We start from the raw sequence: 17,691 nt of genomic DNA, 5'->3' as shown, positions 1-17,691 counted from the left end.
TAGGTTTTAATTTTGAAAGTTAGGATTCCAAATAATGAGATCAAAATGGTTCATTGACTTGTTCCAGTGAACAACTTCTTGAGGTTAGGCTTTCATTAAAAAACTATGTAATGCTGTCTTTAACACTGTCTCTATCCCTTTTCCCATATCAAGAGTAAGTTTGCTCTAATCACAATTCCCTGGAGAGGTCTTTTATTGGTGAAAGGCAAAAAGTTTCCACTAAATGCTAATTAGAGAAGCTGATTGGAAATTGCCACTTTTGTAAATTGGCATTTTTTCAAAGACTTCTCAATCCCTGGGCCTTTTCTTTGGTGGGGGGAAAGGTGAGACGATTACCCTTCTGCTCTCACTTGCTACATGCAGGATGGTCACCTCTCCTGTTTTGCTCTTCAGACATCAAAGATCATGGCCAGACCACTCCTCTGTGGCTCTCCTCGAAGCTGTAAAACCTGCAGCAGTGTTGGGCCTGTGAACTGGCTGGATCACAAGAGAGCACAGATCATGACGCACTCTTGAAGTAAGGACATGCAGAAGGCAACAAAGAAAAAGAATGTGGAGAAAAGATCAAAAGGAAAGCTGTGCAGCTGGGCCCATTTGTGCCTTTCCTGGCTGGCCAGAATCACGCCTGTGGCTTACCAAATGTACTGGGGTTTATTGCAACATCCTTTTAAAAGCAGCTATGCACTTCTTACCTTTTTCAGTTTTGCAAAATGTCTTGGTGAAACAAAGGTCCTTCAAAACCACTCTCAGCCAGGGTTGGCATTTTCTTGTGCTCACAACAGCCTGATGAAACAATGTGTGGAGGTTGCTACACTTCTCTTTTGTTTTGTAAGAGGAAGCAAAAATCTTCAGTGACAAACTATTCTTCTTATATTTTGTGACAAAGACTGGAAGCAATTCTGTTCAGTCACTGAACTCACCTTGACTCCTCTGATGCAAATGCCATAATTCAGAAGTTCTTAAACAGCGGTGTGCAGTGCACAGCCATTGCCTATGGATCTGTACCATCTGTGGTGTTTTCACTTAACTGATGGCAAAGGTGCAGGGTATCACTAGGGAAACAAAAGGCAGGCTCTGGATTAGCAATTCAGTAATTCCAGAGCAGTGGCTTCTTTGCCAGGAACAAGGCTTCTGTGTAACTGGTCTACTGTGTAATTAGTGACTAATGGAACAACAACTGCCAGTATATTAATTGTTATTGTAGCTGTATACAGAGCATTGTTCTCTCTGTGACAGACATATAAATTGTGTGCAACTGTGTTGTCCTTTCCAGAGCAGCTCTCTCTAGACTTAGGTGCCAATAATGAAATGCAGCTGTTCCTTGAGGATGGATAATGTTATCTCTAAGGGCTTGTCTAGGCAGAGCACATGGGAAAGGTGATCTGAATTAAGTAACAAGGTGGGTTTCAAGTGGATTATGTAAAATGTATTAAACTGATGCATGCACTCACACTTGTTTGGAATTAAAAATGGCCTTTATTTGATTTAGTTTAATTTTCCTTTAAAGGGAATCCAACTAAATTGAATTAAAGCCACTTTAATGCTGGCTGAAAGTGTGAACGTTAATTTTCCCATGATCCAAAGTAAAAGTTCACCATGTTATTTTCCTAAGAAGAGGGCAAAGGTTCTCTTGGTGTTCCTGGACATTGTGCTGAGCAAATGTGAAAGTTGCCTTGGGTATTCATTTTAACACTCTGAAACTCAGTGTGAGTTCCAAGTTCCATCCTTTCATACTCTTCTTTATTTTATTTTGATTTTTTTTACTCTCCTTTGATTTTGCTGTGAAAGTGTACATTTTAATTGTTTGGGTTTTTTTTGTTTGGATTTTGTCTGAGATCTGCTGTGGCTGGCACCAATGCCTGGATGCTGGAAATTTGTTTGGATCCTCTTGCCTTTCTTAGAAGAAACCTTGATCTTAAGCTGTGAAAGGAACCTTTCACTCTTCCCAATATGGGCTGCTTACCTGATGTGTGTGCTGTTGGACATCTTTTTGGAAGCCTTGCTGAGAACTGATGTTTCCATGGCTGAAGATCATCTCTTCTGACCTACAGCATTAGTTGCTCAATGGGTCACACATGCAGAGAGTGAATTTGGGACTCTCATCACTGTGCAATGTGGCTGAGCTGAGAGCATGTGAGAAAAGCAATCGGGGTGTGGGGAGAAAGAAAGCCAAGCCCTGAGATCCTTTTGTAATGAAAAGTAGAAAGCTTTTCATGAAGTCACATTAAAATGAGCAGGCAGGCAATGATTCAAAATGAAATAAACCTTAGGAGCCCTGGAGTTTTAATGTACTGTTGATAAATGGATTCTGTTCTTATTCATCCCGCCATTGCATGATGAAGAAAGAAACTTTTTCTGTGAATTTACCTGTGTTTCTTTCAACTCCACCTTCCTAGAGAAAACTGCAGTGAGCTCCCAATTCAGTGACTAGTTAATCCTGGCCAGGAGTTAGGAAGACCATTGGTAATGACAGCCAGAATTGCATTAATGGAGGAGAGCTGTATTCAGCAAATTCAGTGAAGAATTCCTTTTATATTTCTTGTAACATAGTTCTACATTTCCTTAATGCAACGCACTACGCTTGTCTAAGTACTTAAATCTGTATGAGCTCTCTTCTGTTTATTAGAAATAGCAGAGCCAATTTTTATACACGTCATGAACAGTGTGTCAGAGGCTAATGGGAGCATGTATTTTGGTTTGGTTTTTGCTTTCATGAGAAAGGCACTATTTTCTTGAACACTAACAGAATGCATTTCCAGTCCTTAACAATAGAACCTCAGCTTAAAAAGTCCAGGCATTGTTCAGACGCCACTGTCAGCTGGAGAGATATCACCTACAATAGAAGAGACACAAAACTGCAAGTCCAAAGATCCTGTGGGATTCTGTAGGTCTGTGTTTCTGGCATCTCCTGTCTTTTAAGTGTTCAGTCTGTTGGTGGTCTCACTGGTAGCTTTGTCATGTGGTCTGGATTTAGTGTTTAGAGAGTTGAGAAGGAGAAATGGATCAACCACCTGACAGCCAAGCACATCAACAATGCTCTGCTGTTCTGTACTCAGGCATTCAGTGAAGGCCCATGGCACTCTGTGCTTGAGAAGTTTTCTCATGCTGTATTAATATGTTTCTAGTATGTTCAGGCACAGACTCCGCTTTTGGGTTTTGAGGTTAACATTGTGTTTTTTGATTGTTGGTTTGCTGCTTTTATGGTCTTATTTGTTGTCATGGAGGTCATTATTGAGATGTACCACCTTGCAGCAAGTCACATCCTCCTTGTGCTCTATGTCCAAGAGAGATTACTTGTTTTAAGTCAGATATTGCCATGAGGTCCTGTGATATGCAATGACTTTTTAATGAGAAATGTTTTATACCCTAATAAATGTGAGGCCAAATTTCATTGTTTGTTTTCCAGCTGTTAAGAATCCTGGACACATCCCCTGTGATCTCACAGGAGTTAATTTGTACCCCAGTCTGGCACACACAGCAGGTCTCTATTGTTTTAGGTAGACATCTGAGGCACGGGCACCCTGACTCATGAGGAGGAGGAGAAGCTAATGCAAATACTATGTCAATGGTTGCACAGAGCTTATAGGATATAATTTGCTGCAGTCTGACATATTCATGGAAATTGCCAAGAATGTAGTCTTTTGTTTTCTGTGCTGTAGTCCTAGACTTTTAAACTCTCAATTTTTCTACAGGGAAGAGCCTGTTCTGCAGATTATCTTGTACTGGCTGATACTGAGACTGTCTTGAGAAGAGACACTCTATTTAGGCAGGTCAGAAGGCATTCTGTCAAGTGACAGATCGAAGACTTCATCTCTGGATATGATTTAGGAATACACAGATAGAAATATAATGACACAATTTTTTTTGGGTATCTATTTAGCTTCACTTGTGGATATTTATTTATATTGCTTTAAACTTGGCTTTTTGTACACTAGATTTTAAAGATATTATTAAGGCATTTAAATAGCCTTTAGAAATCTGGGCTTTGGCACTCAGGAGGGCAGAGCCCATCAACTGTCAATCAGATTTGAGCTCTGATGCATCTCATTTCTGAAAATGAGTCATCAGTCTGTGAAATGCATGGGGCATTCAGTGAAAACTAGCTTGCAGAGACCACTGAGGTGAAAGAGATGAACCCAAGGCAAATGAGACAGGGATGACAAGATGGTGGAATTGCTGACTTTCAGTTCTTGAGTCCTGGCCTGAACTATGCTAGAAAGCAATCAAGAAAAAACATCCTTGTCTATAGCACCCTAACTTCAAGGGAGCTCATTGCTAGTAATCTTGCTTGCCTGCAGCATCCCTGTGACAAGTGTGGATAGATAAGGCAACAAAGCTATAGTGACAGATTTAACACGGTTATGACTCTTAGTGCTTTCTTGGTAATCTTTGTTTTGTGTTCCTAAGTCCATAATTACAGTTCAAGTAAACCAACAGAACTTAAAATTTGCAAGGCTCCGAATGTTGTCTTTGATTACTAAGAAGAAAAACCTCATATTCTGGCGTTTTTGGTACTTGTTAAAGGCATAAATTTAGGTAATAATTATGTATGTTTCTACAGGGCTTTTGCTGCTTAGAGTTATGATTTTTTTTTCCTTCCCCAAGGGAATTTCCCCTTTCTTTCACACATCCTATGTGTTCTCCCACACAGGATGGGATGCTCAAGAGACTTGTGAGTTTGCAAGGCCTGACAAGCTCTGGAGGGGAGCAAGTGAGGTCCTAGTTATTTTAATTCTTGGTTTTTATTGCATATGAAGCAGTCTTGGATACTGTAACTCACTTTTCCTGCCTCTCTTTCTTGGCCTCTAATCTCTGGAAGCAGATAAATGATGGATGGGGCTCCTACATTAATTAGGAAGGGGAGTTTTGTTCTGTAGATTGATCATAACTGATGCAAATAAAATCAGCTATTTGGTGTTTATTGCAGTTGGATAGCTCTGGTAGGGAGAGTGTGACAGGATAGCTCCATAGTTGGAGGCAGTAGCAAAACAGAGGCAACAGAAAGGGAGACCTAGAGAGCCGACTGAGCCGAGACCTCTGTCTTTGTAGGTCACACAAGCCTGGCCTGCAGTGTCATTCCTAGAAAAACCAGGTTACTGTAGGATTGATCGGCTGAGGCCAGAGCTCAGATGTAATTTTCTCCCATCTCATTCAGAAGAGCCCCAAGTAATTGATTTGGTGCGTGTGTGAGTGCAGCTTACACAGCCCGGCGGTGGAGGGTGTGGCTGTGTCCTGCTCCGGCTCATTTAACTTGCGTCTGACCCCGGGGCATGGCAAATTAGGGTTTGTCCCTTTGAAGTGGAAAGCAGCTCCCATTTACAATATGCTGACTGCATTATCAGTCATCAGCATGCAATGGAGAGAGAGCCCTCACAGAAGCAAGTCTTCCAAAGGGACTCCATGGCAGAGAGATGCAAACAGCAAACTCAGAACATTGTGCCAGTACAGGTTGTGTTAATCTGCTTGTTTCTCCAGCCAACAAATATTTGAGTTCTTTCTACCCACACATTTTTCCTAGTAAAACTTCTGTAAATATTCACATGTATGCCCTGGGCCCAAGCGGGTTATTTGGGCTTGAATCTAGGAACTCTGATCTGCATTGAATGGATTTGGTAGAAAATGGAAAAAGCGTAGCCAGTCTGGTGTACAGACACAGTCCTGAAAGTCAGGTTACTATAGCTGAACCTGCTACTGCTGATTAGCTGGATTGTAGTAATTCCCTACTTTTAACCTATTCCATTGCTTTCCTGATGCACATGCCTGATAGGAAGGGTACTTGGCTGGAGTCAAAAGGTTCAGTTCCACTGCATTCATCTACTATAGGCTCCTTCCTAACCCTCATTGTTTGTTGGTAACAGGATGATAATACCCAAGCATCCGTTCCATGAATACTAGATTCTTTCCACATCATGTGATCTCTGGAAATGGGTATTTATGCCTATTATACCTTTTAACAACTGGTAATGGTGGGGGGAATAAAATCAACTTGAATATTAACAGTTCTTCATGTTTCAACTCACCCTTATACAAACTGGGAGAATGCTTTCTCTGATCCATTCATATGAACAAAACTCATCTGGGAGCACCAATTGCAGCAAAGGCAATGCATTATGCATAGGAATAAATTTTTATAGCCATATCACCTCGACTACAAGATCACCCATTCTTATCTTCTCGTGCCTCTTTGTCTTTGCAAATTAGATATATGTATAACAGTTAATTCAGTCAAGATACCTAGCTACAGATGGGTGCATCCTCCCAAAGAGGGAAAAGCAAACCGCTGCTTCTGGCTCTCGCTGGAGTTCTAAGGATAGTATCCTCCTCTATACCAGTCATTTTTATGCTATAGCCTATCCACAGTGGTTCTCAAATGCTTATCTCTGTGGCTATAATGGTAGGGAAATGTGCCACCAGTTTTATAGGCTGGGAAATACAAGAGGTTTTTTTAATTATTTAGGGATTTTTTGCTGTTTAGGATGATCTGTTTCAGAGCCACTTCTATTTTTTATTACTCTTTGATTGGCAAGATGAGTGTGTCAGTGTTATGAGTTTTTCAATTTTTGCAGTAGGAAGACCTTTAATCCAGCCTTCCAGCAGGGAAATCACTTGAAATTCCCAATGACATGTGAGTTCTGTCTGAAGGAAGGTTTTGTAGGACTGGGGCCCAATTATATTACTTGACATTTTACATAGTGGTATCAGAATGCTTGTCTAACAAATACAAGACAAAGCCTGACCAGAGACAGCCTGAAACACAATAAAATAATAACACCACATGACAAGCCAATTACTTTACTGTTAAATTGCATAGAGCAAGAATCTACCATCCACGTCTTCTGGCTGTTGGTTTTGGTTTTTTCTTTCCATGCTTGTCAGTTCTAGCCCAAAAGGTCCCCTTTGCTGAAGATGACCAACCAGTTTCTGTTTCCAAATATCTCAGCTTAATCAAATTTGGCATGGGAAGCTTTTAGAGATAGTTGTAATTTGTAGGAAGTTGCAAAGGTCAGAAAGTGTTTTTGCTGCTTCTCTAAGGGTAGCATTTAAATAAGTATTAATAGTTTGAAATCTGTATTTCAGGCTTGTTCTTCATAGAATTCACATCCCTGCCTAAAAGAAAAGAGGTTTGTTACTTTCCTAGTTGTTCTTAATGTTTCTTTAATTTGATTTCCCATTTTTCCCCCTCCAGGACAATGTTTAGCATCTATACACTTAAAAATGCGAGTTTGAGGGTGGGTTTACACAACTCCGCTCTGTTAAACAGAGATGCTCATTATGCTCTATCCACAAAATTGTTCTATTTTTTCCAACTTACTGCAGCGGAGATGCTAAAAATAAACTATTTAGAGAATAATATGGATGTCTCTAATGGTACCCTGTCCCCTAATTGCTTTGCTGGAAGGCCTGACAAGTGGGTGCATTCATACATTTATACCTGACAACCACATTCAGCTTCCTGCTGAACAAGTTTGCAGCATGTGAGACACTCACGGAATGAATCCTCTTCCAACTTCTTGCCAACACACAGCACCTATGCAGAGCAGTACCCAGGCTGTGTCTTCTTCAGGCAGTTGGGAAGTGGGGGGCGGGAAAGGCAGCAAGACACTTCCTACCAATGGTGGCATCAAGTGCCATGGGCAGAGCCCAGTGCCTGTGGTCTGGGGAATACGCCTGCCTCTTCCCTAGCCCGTAGTGCTGCTTGCAAAGGGCATCAATCAATCCCTGGCACAGGCGAAGTGGGAGCCAGTGAAGAGCCCCTGAGCCCACAACCCGCCACGGAGTGGGGTGGCACCACAGTCAGTATCGATCTGTGCCTGAGAAATCGGCGACCGTTGTATTATATAATTATTGATGTAGCTGGAAAATGCCACAGGCGAAGTGCAGCTCGCTGTTTGTTATGCTGCATTGTCTCTCTCGTCTGCGTTGGGCCTCTGTGTTTTGCCTCTTCTGTTCCCATTGCATGTTTATTTATACCGTGTGCCTTTAGCTTTCATATTTCTCCTGCGAATCCAAGTTGGAAAAACCAGCTCTAGTTTTCGTTCAGGAGAAGGAGGGGTGGACTGTGAAGGAAATGAATTCCTCTAGACACTCCTGGAGGCCCTAAGCTGAATACAAAAACCAGGGAGAAGGCGTGAGCAGGGAAGAGAGGCTGGGGAAGCAGAAGGCCCTTTTTATCTCAGCGGGGCCCACAGGGACTGCCAATCTTTTGATAAAAATGTAGACTTTAGAAGCAGCCGTAATGTACAGCCTCATCTATCATGCGGTTGGGACAAATGGGTTTAGACCTAATTTGCAGTAGCAATTAACAGAAGTCCAGCCAAATCTTCTCAAAGTCCTTTAGGATCGCATACACTTGGTTCCTATGGATGCCCAGGAAGGGGTGAGGATAGGCTGTCACAGGCTTCATCCGATGGGGCAGGAGAACACTCTCCAACAGCCTAGGAGTGAGGAGAGCTGGGCGACGCTGCATCAGCCCCCGAGAAGTGTCTGGTACCCAGTTTTGCTAATGAACTTCCCTTGATGAAACCACAAAGAGACAGGTTGAAGGATGGGTCTAAGGTGTCCTGCCAAAGTTGGAAATAGGAAAGTAGAGACTAAAAGAGGTTGGCAGAACTGGGAAACCCTCAGCTGGGGGGATACCAGGCAAGAAGGAGAGGGTAGCAGCAGAGCTGGTGTGAGGAGTCTACAGCTGTAATAATCTGTGTATGTGAGCACAGAAGTATTTTATGTGGAAGGTTGCTGGTGCAGCAGTGAAGGGTCAGGTTTTTTGAGGTAGACAGGAGGTATCTGAAGGCAAAGCCCATGGTGTACCACAGTGTGTGTGTGAGACCCTCACAGCATGACCCCCTGTGTGCTTGGTGCTAACACATGCCAGTCCTCACTCACTTCCACTGGAGCAGTTATTCACTGAAATGTAAAGAAAAAAGATTATAATATGCAGGACTAAATAACTGCATGGACTCCAGGCATCTGCAGGGCACAGTTCTGTCCTAGTCAAGAGAAGATAGACTGGCTGAGGATTTTGGGATAGCAGGGCTTTTTCATTAGGAAAGCCTGATTCATTTCCAGCATGTGCAATGAGTTACCAGTGTGTGAGTATGGGACTGCCCTCTCCTGGAGGAAATATGCTCTGCTCTCCTCTATGTTTTCACAATTAATTACAAAAAAATTATAGTTTTTTGGTATAGATAAGGTATAGATTGAATCAGTGGTCTCTTTTGTATCATGCAGGAGCACTCTTGACCCACTGCACCATATGCCATAATTGTTGTGAGGCTGATAGCTGTGGGATGGCAGCTAGAGAGAGTAGTATTTGAGCTGTACCTCAAAATGCCTGAACTCTGGGAACAGGCCAGTGCTGGGATAGGAAGCTTTCCTGCTGTGAAAACAATTGTTTAGGGTCAGCTTCTTGATGTTCCATGGGTCTGGGCTTCAGCAGTGACTCTTGGCTGCTCAGTGGCAAAGCATAAGCATCCTGCAGGCTGTACTGGGGCTAAGTGAAAACTCTGTTTAGCTCAAAATCAGCAGGCTGGTGTAAAGGTGGGTCTTTATACAGAGGTGGTTGCTAAAGAAAAGCAGAGGGACAGGGCCACTCCTGGAACTGTTCAAAAAGTGCATAGAGGTGGCACTTAGGGACAAGGCTTAGTGGTGGACATGCATTAAGCTAATGGTTGGACTTGATGACCTTAGAGGTCTTTTTCAACCTCAGTGACTCTATGACTTTATAACATTCATGCTCTACAGGTAGAGTTGCTGAAGCTGCCTGGATCTACAGGCTTCTCTAACACCACTCTGCCTCCAAATGCAATACAGCTTTTGCCTTGGGAAAGTGGTCAGGCCACAGCCAGAAATCCCTCTTTGGCACCAGTGGGTGCTCTCTGAGCACAGGGAAGAACTTAGTTTATTCCCCAACCTGCAGCCACCATTGGGGTGATATTTTAAATCGGTGCTTTTATTGCTGTTCAGAGAGGGCCTATTTCTACTTGACATAGCACCGCAGTGCTGCTTCAGCTCCAGGATAAAACACGGAGCCACCCCACACCTCGGAGCAGCCATGCTGCTGTAGGGAGGCAGCAAGTAATCAGCAGAGATTCACGGAGGGCCGTGATGCTGTAAAATAGCCTCTCGGCACAAGATACAGGGAGGCGCTTACCGAGGCGACAGGGAAACTATACATTTCTTTTTTCCAATCCATTAATCAAAGCGCCTGCAGTTCCCATTCCAGTGAGGCAGGTGAGGCTCTAATAAATATTGAGCAGCAAAACTTGATCCGTATCCAGGCTCTCCGAGCATTTTCATAAATAGGAAGTTGCAAAACAATAAAATAAACCCGTCTGCTTCCCAGCTGCCTCTCTGTGAGCGCTTATTTGTGGCTGCAGGGCCACGCAGCTGGCAAGGCTGGCCCAGTCCTGACTGGGGATGAGGGACAGGGTAGCTGAGGCTGGCTCTCTGGAAAGAGGGAGGTTTACCTCCTCCCTCTGCTATCGATGGATCATGTGAGACCTGCAGCTGGATTATTCCCTGACGCTGCAGCTGTGGCAAGCTGTTTTCTCAACGTCCCCTTTGTACCAGCTTGATCTTATTACTGGTGATGGCCTTGGAGTCGATACAGAGTTGGTTTCACATCTCAACAGAAAGAAGGCAGAGGAAGCCCTTTGCCAGGCCTGATGCTGCAGTCCTTGTTTGCTGAGTAGCTCCATTGATTTATGCAGGACTATTCAGATAAAGAAGTGTTCTGTGTTATATTGCTTTTTTTTCAGGTAACTCTTTCAGCTAACATAACTTTCATTTTCTCTTTTCAGCTGTTTCTTAGCCTGGTTTCATACAGACACGTAACTTCTATGAGCATAGTGTCTGGCTGTCTTTCAAACTCTCGTAATTACTGAATATCTTGACTGATTTCAGTTAAATTGAAATCTCAAAGACATTTACTCCTTGTAGTTTTCATGAAAACAGGAGGAAAGTGACCTTATTAGCTCTGTAGTTGCATGAACTCAGCTGTATGCTTGGAGACTCTAGCCACAAGAAATGTTACCAATGTTGAAGTAGTACGAAAAGCCTCACTCAGATTTTTACTCCTCAAAAAAGTCCCAAGAAACAAAAACATGTTACCCTACCCAGAAAAAAAATAATAATTACCCTAAATAATTCCACACACAACACTTACCACCTGTCTGAAAAACAGGTGTTTCTAATTCCAGTGCTTATAGAAGAATTTCCTAGGACTGTTGGACTGCAGTTTTCTTCTTGCCAAGATACTGTTTACCTCACTGAGGTAATGATCCACAAGACCCCGTGGTATCTCTTGCATTTTTGCCCTCACCATTCAGAGAAAAGGGAAGAAAGTCTTGTAATGTTTCTATCCAAACGTACATTGATTTGTACTGGGGAGGGAAGGTTGGGAGCAATGGGGAGAAGAATGCTCCTTTGAAAATCCACCTATGTGGATTCTGAAACCTTAGGAGTTGATGGGTTACTATTATCCCACTTGCCAATAAATCGGCAAACAATAGTCAAGGTCTTGTTAAGGCAAGAGAGGTGGGGCTCAATTATTACAAGCAAATGATGATGCTGGAACTATTTGTGCTGCATATTTACCATATTTTCTTTTTTCTTTCTTTCTTTCTTTTAGTCTTCTTCTCAAATAGTGCAGGGTGATGCTGGGCCAACTTTTTTATACCGTGTTTTGAGATACCAGGATCCCAGGTGTTCTAGGAATCCAAAATAGTATTGTTGTTACTGGTGCTCTATTAATAACAATAGTGGATATAGTGTTTGTAAAAAACAATACATTTTTGTTTTGTTTTTGGTTTTGTTTTGTTTGAGCAGAGCCAATGTAATGGGCGGGGTTTGTGCTTTCCTGAATTGGTTCGATTTTTTTTTTTTTTCTATTTCTCTTGCTTTTAGTGCAGGCATGTGATTGGGGAGATACAAGATAAGAGGCTTTGGGAAATTTTTGTCACCCTTCAATTTTGTTTTCAGTAAGAACAGAAGCAACAGTTTCGGAAGTCTCTGAGAAAATCCTAACCATGTAGACTCACTAACATGTAAACAACTAGTACTAACTCAGGTAATTAATGACTTGTTTCGGCAACTTAATGAAAGTTTTAAGATTTTTTTTCTTCTGAACTGTTTGAGGTTCACCTACATTACTATAGTACTTTAACCCCTGGTATCTGAGTTTGAGATCCAAAATGATTTATGTGACTCATTTGTTCAGGCCTCTAGACTGTCTCTGGTGTCAGTGGAATTAAGTGCCTGCCAACATTCATGTCCCTGTTTCATGCCTTCCTGTTCTGCAGAGGCTTTGGTGTGAGGGAGGATAAATGCATGTGGTAAATCTGGGACCTGGGTTGAATGGGACTCGGTTCTCTCTGCTTTTACATGTGTGAGAGAAGGAGCCAGCCCCACAGTGCTTGCTGAAGAGCCACAGTCCCATTTGCTTTTGGGTAGCCTACAGCAATGTGCACAATTGAGGATTTTCCCTGGCTTTCTCTAGCACAGGCAACATTTTCATACACTGTGCATTTGTAATAAGCGTGTGTTGTTTGTTTAAGGACTTAAAGCCTATGCCAAATTTCTCTTTCCTTGGCTTTAAATATGTGGCCCAAGGGTAGTTTTATCCCAGCTATCCATAAATAGGAGCACGTGTGTGTTCCCAGTGACCAAAGTTTTGAGCTAGAGCCGAACTGCGCTGCATCTTAGCTCCTGCTATGTCACACCAGGTACAGCCAGAGGTAGGGATGCCCAGGTACTTTAAGCCAGTTCCCATTTGCTTGCATTTTGCTGTCAAGACCTGGACTGTGATTAACCACAGTGTCTCTAAAGCAAATTGCTGCCACTTTGGCCAATAGTCTTGCCCCAGGAGTGATGTAAGGGAGTAGACCAGTAGAGAATTTTCTCTGGAGACTTAGGAAGTAAAAAAATACTCAGCAGGTAGAAGAAAGGCTTTCATGGTCTTCCTTGCTTTAGCCTGTCACAGAAGGATGTTTCTTCCTGGCATGAAATGGAGAGCAATGCTGCACCTAGGAACTTCAGCAGTCTTGAGAGCTGGAGTTTGATTACCCACGGTGGAGTCTGCCTGGACAGGGCAACCCAAAGCTCTCCTACAGTCAGCATGAGCTGTGGATTGCTCTCTGAGGGGAAAATGAGGGCAATACCCCCTCTACAACTGGGTGCTTCACTTCACAGGACTTGTGACATCACGCTTTCCTTCTAGAAGATGGAAGAGCAAACTCAGCTGCGTTCCTAGCTCTGCTTCCCTCAGCACTCCAGGTTTCCCTCACTGGTGTCCCGTCCAAGTATTGACCAGGGTGAACGTTGCTTATCTCGGGAAATCAATGGGATGACAGCCCAAGATATTGCAGTAAGAAGGCAAGCAGGGAGATATGTATCTACCTCTGACTTTTTTCCACCTCAATAAATATGTGTCCCTGATCCAATGGCATCGTAACAATAGGCAGTAATTACTGTGGCTGCATCCATCTCCTTTGATTTAATCAGACAGATATTATATGTTAAGTATCAATTGATTATTAAAAGTATATTTGCTGATGCTTCCAAATCCACATAATGACGCATAAACAGTTATTTACTGCACAGCTATTAGAACTCAGCAACTTGACTTGCTTTTTACAATCAGTATTTATTTAACATGCAATGACCATCCTGTCCCATTAAAACTAAATGTGTTAACTGTGTTTTGGGCATTTAATTTTAAAGCTCTTCTTGCTATAATATCAAGTGATTACAAAAAGCCATTGTCTTAGCAGACATTTGAAGCTATGTAAACATATTTCAGAAGAGTCACATTTTGATAACCTGCCATGATGTTACTCTGGGTCAGCATAGACAAACTACTATGGTGCCTCTAATAAAGTAGAACTTCTTGGTCATGTGTTTGCATTTTGAAGTCCCTGTATGACCTTGTGTTCTCTGAGAGGTTGAACACTCTAACTTATGTCCAAATTGCTTTGAATATTCGATATTGAGGGTTCCTTAACCAAGCAGAATCCAGTTTTCCTATGTGGACAAAGCAGATCTGCTCTTTATGACAGGTCTCAGGATGTTTAATGCCATAGGTAGATTCTTAACAGGGGCAGATTTTTTGACATTCCATTAGCCTGAGGAAAAACTGGACTACTTTAAGAAAACAGGAAGGAGTTCACAATCAAACTGTCTGTTCTTGTCTTTCTCCCTTCCTTTCTCATTGCAGGGTTGGGAGCTCCAGCAAATATGTTCTCACTAGTTCCCTTGCTGTTGCAATAGCTGCTGGGGCAGAAGGCCCTATAGAGGCTGAGAATTTCTCTGTAGTACTGTCATTTAATTATGAGTTTTGCAAAATCTGGTGGTAATTTGCTATGCAAAGATGTTGTGTTGTGCAGCTGTGATGGTTGGTGAACATGGCTGGCTGTGAAACAACTTGGGTATTTCTCCATTCAGTTCCTGAAGGTCCTCTCCCTCAGCTTTCTCTTCTCCCGACTTGGATCAACTCAGGATGTGTTTACTTTTCTTGCCAGAAGATGGTTGAAGGCTCAATGGTAGGGCATGTGTTCCATCTGCCTGCCCTTTCTGGAGTCTGTAGAGCTTTCTTGCAATTCCCTTACGCTTCAAAGCAAATAAATAAATATTTGCAGAGTTATTAAAGATTTATTGAAAATGCCATATATTTAAACCATCTTGTGAAAAAAATAGATGGCTGAATATTTATTATTTACATGTTAGGCATCCTCTACATATTTATTTATTCCTCCTTAATCCAATCCATGTTTTATAAATATTGCAAAAGACCCGTCAATAATAGAACAGGTTTCCATTAATCCAGAGGAATAATTAGAAAACATTTAGAATAATATTGCTTTGTACAAATATTGCATGAGCCTGTGAAGAGAGAAGTTTGGAACAGCCACTCTTGATGTCACGTAGCTGGGGCATATGCCAGCACGCCTGTCAGGTGGGGGCTGGCAAGCACCTTGGCTTCCTGCTGTGGGCTACTCTACCTCCTCTGATCACTCTTGCCTTGCAAAGAGGTCCTTGGAATTACAAGCCTGCTTTTCTAGGGAGAGACTGCAGTATTTAATCTTTCTTTTGTGAAGCAAGAGAGTCTCTGACTTGCGACCACTCTGGGACTGCCCTCAGCACGGCAGGGGCAGGGCAGTTATGCAATTTCTCTTGCAGCTTTCCCAAAGCCCCTGCCCCATGCTGACAGGATCTACTGCTCAGTGTTAAATTTTGCCCAGGCACGTGTAATCATCTTTACCAATACAATATTGTGAGCAGGTGATCAATTATTGTCTCCAAAAATGATAACAAGCTTCTAGTTGTACTAATATCTCAAGACCTTGAGGAACCATCACCCCATAGTTGCTTTTTCCTTTTTTTCCCCCTACCATTGCCTCAGTTCAGAGATTTGTGGCTTCAGTTACTGTTCTTGGAATCACACTTATTTAAATATTAAAGAAAAAAGAAAAAAAGTTGTAGTTTGCTTTGTTCCTTCCCTAGTCCTTTTAAAACTATGCTCACAAGACAAAATTAGTAGCCTTATTCCCTATGCTGTACTCATTAAAGCTTTGACCTTCTTAATGCTAAACTTCAACTGGAGGGGACTCTCCTGGCTTCTTCACCATCCTGTAGCACACAGTCTTTAATGTCAGGAGTGCAGAAATATTTTAATTCAAGTCTCATCTACAGTACAACTGCATGCCACTTTGAAAGGACATTTTAGGTGTGTGAAAGATGCTCACACCTCCACTTTGAGATCATACACCTAGATGATGAGAGAACCTAATCCTTAGAGCAAATCAAGCTATGAAGCAAATGAGTTTTGTGGGAGCTGTTAATTGATTATTACAGCCATGATGGTTTGGTTTCTTAAGTGATTTAACCTATGTTTGGCTAGATTTAAGCAACCACTCATGGAAAGACTGACAGGCAGTATGGCTGTAAGATCATGAAGGGCAGGAGAGCATCACTCTGCATGTGCCTTAGCATTGTTCAAGATCACCTCAGCTATTTTGGGAGCAGAATAACTGTGTGGGAAGATGTCCTGTCAAATTACTTGGCTGCCTGGAGAAGCAGAGCACAGTAGCTTGATCAGCAACGTAGTACTACTGTGTCTACACTTTTTCTAGGACCTAAGTTAAATCATTCTGCATGGCACAGAAATCTTTGCTGTCCAGAGCCTAGGGCCAAACAGCTCTTGCCTTTAGACAATGCAGACTATAAATCTTAATGAACCTGGTTTGAGCTCCAGCCCTTATAAGAAATGTGGCTTAGCATTATATTCCTTAGCCTAGAGCAGATAAATAGCAGACTGCTTTGAAACTTTCATTGGTACTGTGCAGGGTGCAATTTGATTGTTGTTTGGCAAGGGGCAGAGGGTTGTTTGATTCACTGTTGGTTTGGGGTTTTTTTGGACTTAGTTGACTGATGCAAATGAAGACAGACCCACAGATAAAGGCTGAAAGAATTGACTGTAACATTTGGCTAGTATATGCAGCCAGCCTGTCTTTTGCCTGAGGAAACAGAGATAGGGACCATATAGACTTTATGTAAAACCCTAATAGGAATAGGACTTAGGAACCTTTTATTCCCAAGATACTCTTAAGCTCATTATTTCACCTCCCTGTTACCCCTACGGTATTTTTTCCAACCTTCTTGTTGTTTGTAGCCTTGAAAAGACCACCAAATCTAAATTTCAGTCATTATTTGCTGTATGTTATCTCATGATCCCTGTTGAAGCCAGGCCTGGGCTATTTTAGGCATTCTAGCTAAACAAAGAAGGAGCTAAGGTGTAGTTATTTGACTGATATGACATGTGATGTCTCCAACAGAACTAAGAGCCAAACCTCAGCTTCTCCTAAGTATCTCCTGAGTTGCCAGGCAGAACTCCATCTCCTCTTGCTGTTTCATTTCAGTTTTAATAGACTGGCAACAATAAATGTCTGCCTCCCTCCCTCCCTCCCTCCCTCCCAAACATGTCTGCCCAAATTAATAATCTGAGAAGAATTGAGTGTACATCCTTGCCCAAGCTTTCAAATCCCTGTTTACCATTTACTAATTACAGTTTGAGCTGCTTTTGCCTGGTTGGCTTGGAAAGTATCATCCAGGTGTCTGGTGTTTTCATGTCATCTTGCCTGGTAAGGTGCAGTCCCAGTTGGCCAGCACCTGGTCTTTGTTATGGTTTTCCCCGAGCAGTTGGTATGACAGATCAGATTGCTGAAAAGAGAGCCATTAACTGGATTGAAGGAGAATCCCAAAGAGTCAGAAGGTTTGCAAAGATAAGCTTAAAAACAATAAGGAACTTTTCTGAAAGGAATGACAGGAAGTTCTGAGCTTGTACACAGGAGTATGTTAGGATTTAGCCTGGCTTAAGTGGGATGGAAGACAAACTGTGCTTGCAGCAGCAGAAGAGCAGGGTTTGGAATACAGAATGGGAGAGTTTGATCTGAAGCTGGTGATGGGAAATATATTAAACATATAAAACAGCAGTGAACAAATGAGGAGAACCGCTACAGAAGGACCGTAGAGAGATGGAATGAGAAAATATGTGACCTCCTCCTGGAATAAAAAGCCAAAATACAATTGCCAGTTTGGAAACAGTAAAGACTGAGGATCAGTATCATAGTTCTACAAGGTGCTTAGTGCGCTAATAAAAGTCTCAAAAAAGCTTTTGCACTGAATGTCATCATTCTT

At 42.2% G+C, this 17,691-nt stretch overlaps 1 protein-coding gene across 1 annotated transcript in view; it reads left to right on the top strand.

Annotated features, from left to right (window-relative positions):
• Window positions 1-17,691, top strand: part of LOC120506418 (limbic system associated membrane protein) — a 996,252-nt gene that overhangs the window by 19,978 nt on the left and 958,583 nt on the right. The gene's annotated exons all lie outside the window — the stretch shown is intronic.

Source organism: Passer montanus, unplaced genomic scaffold (assembly GCF_014805655.1).
Source record: "Passer montanus isolate IOZ18808 unplaced genomic scaffold, ASM1480565v1 scaffold39, whole genome shotgun sequence".
Classification (NCBI taxonomy): domain Eukaryota; kingdom Metazoa; phylum Chordata; class Aves; order Passeriformes; family Passeridae; genus Passer; species Passer montanus.
The sequence above is the reverse complement of the archived record's forward strand: the minus strand, read 5'-3'. Positions and strand labels throughout refer to the sequence as shown.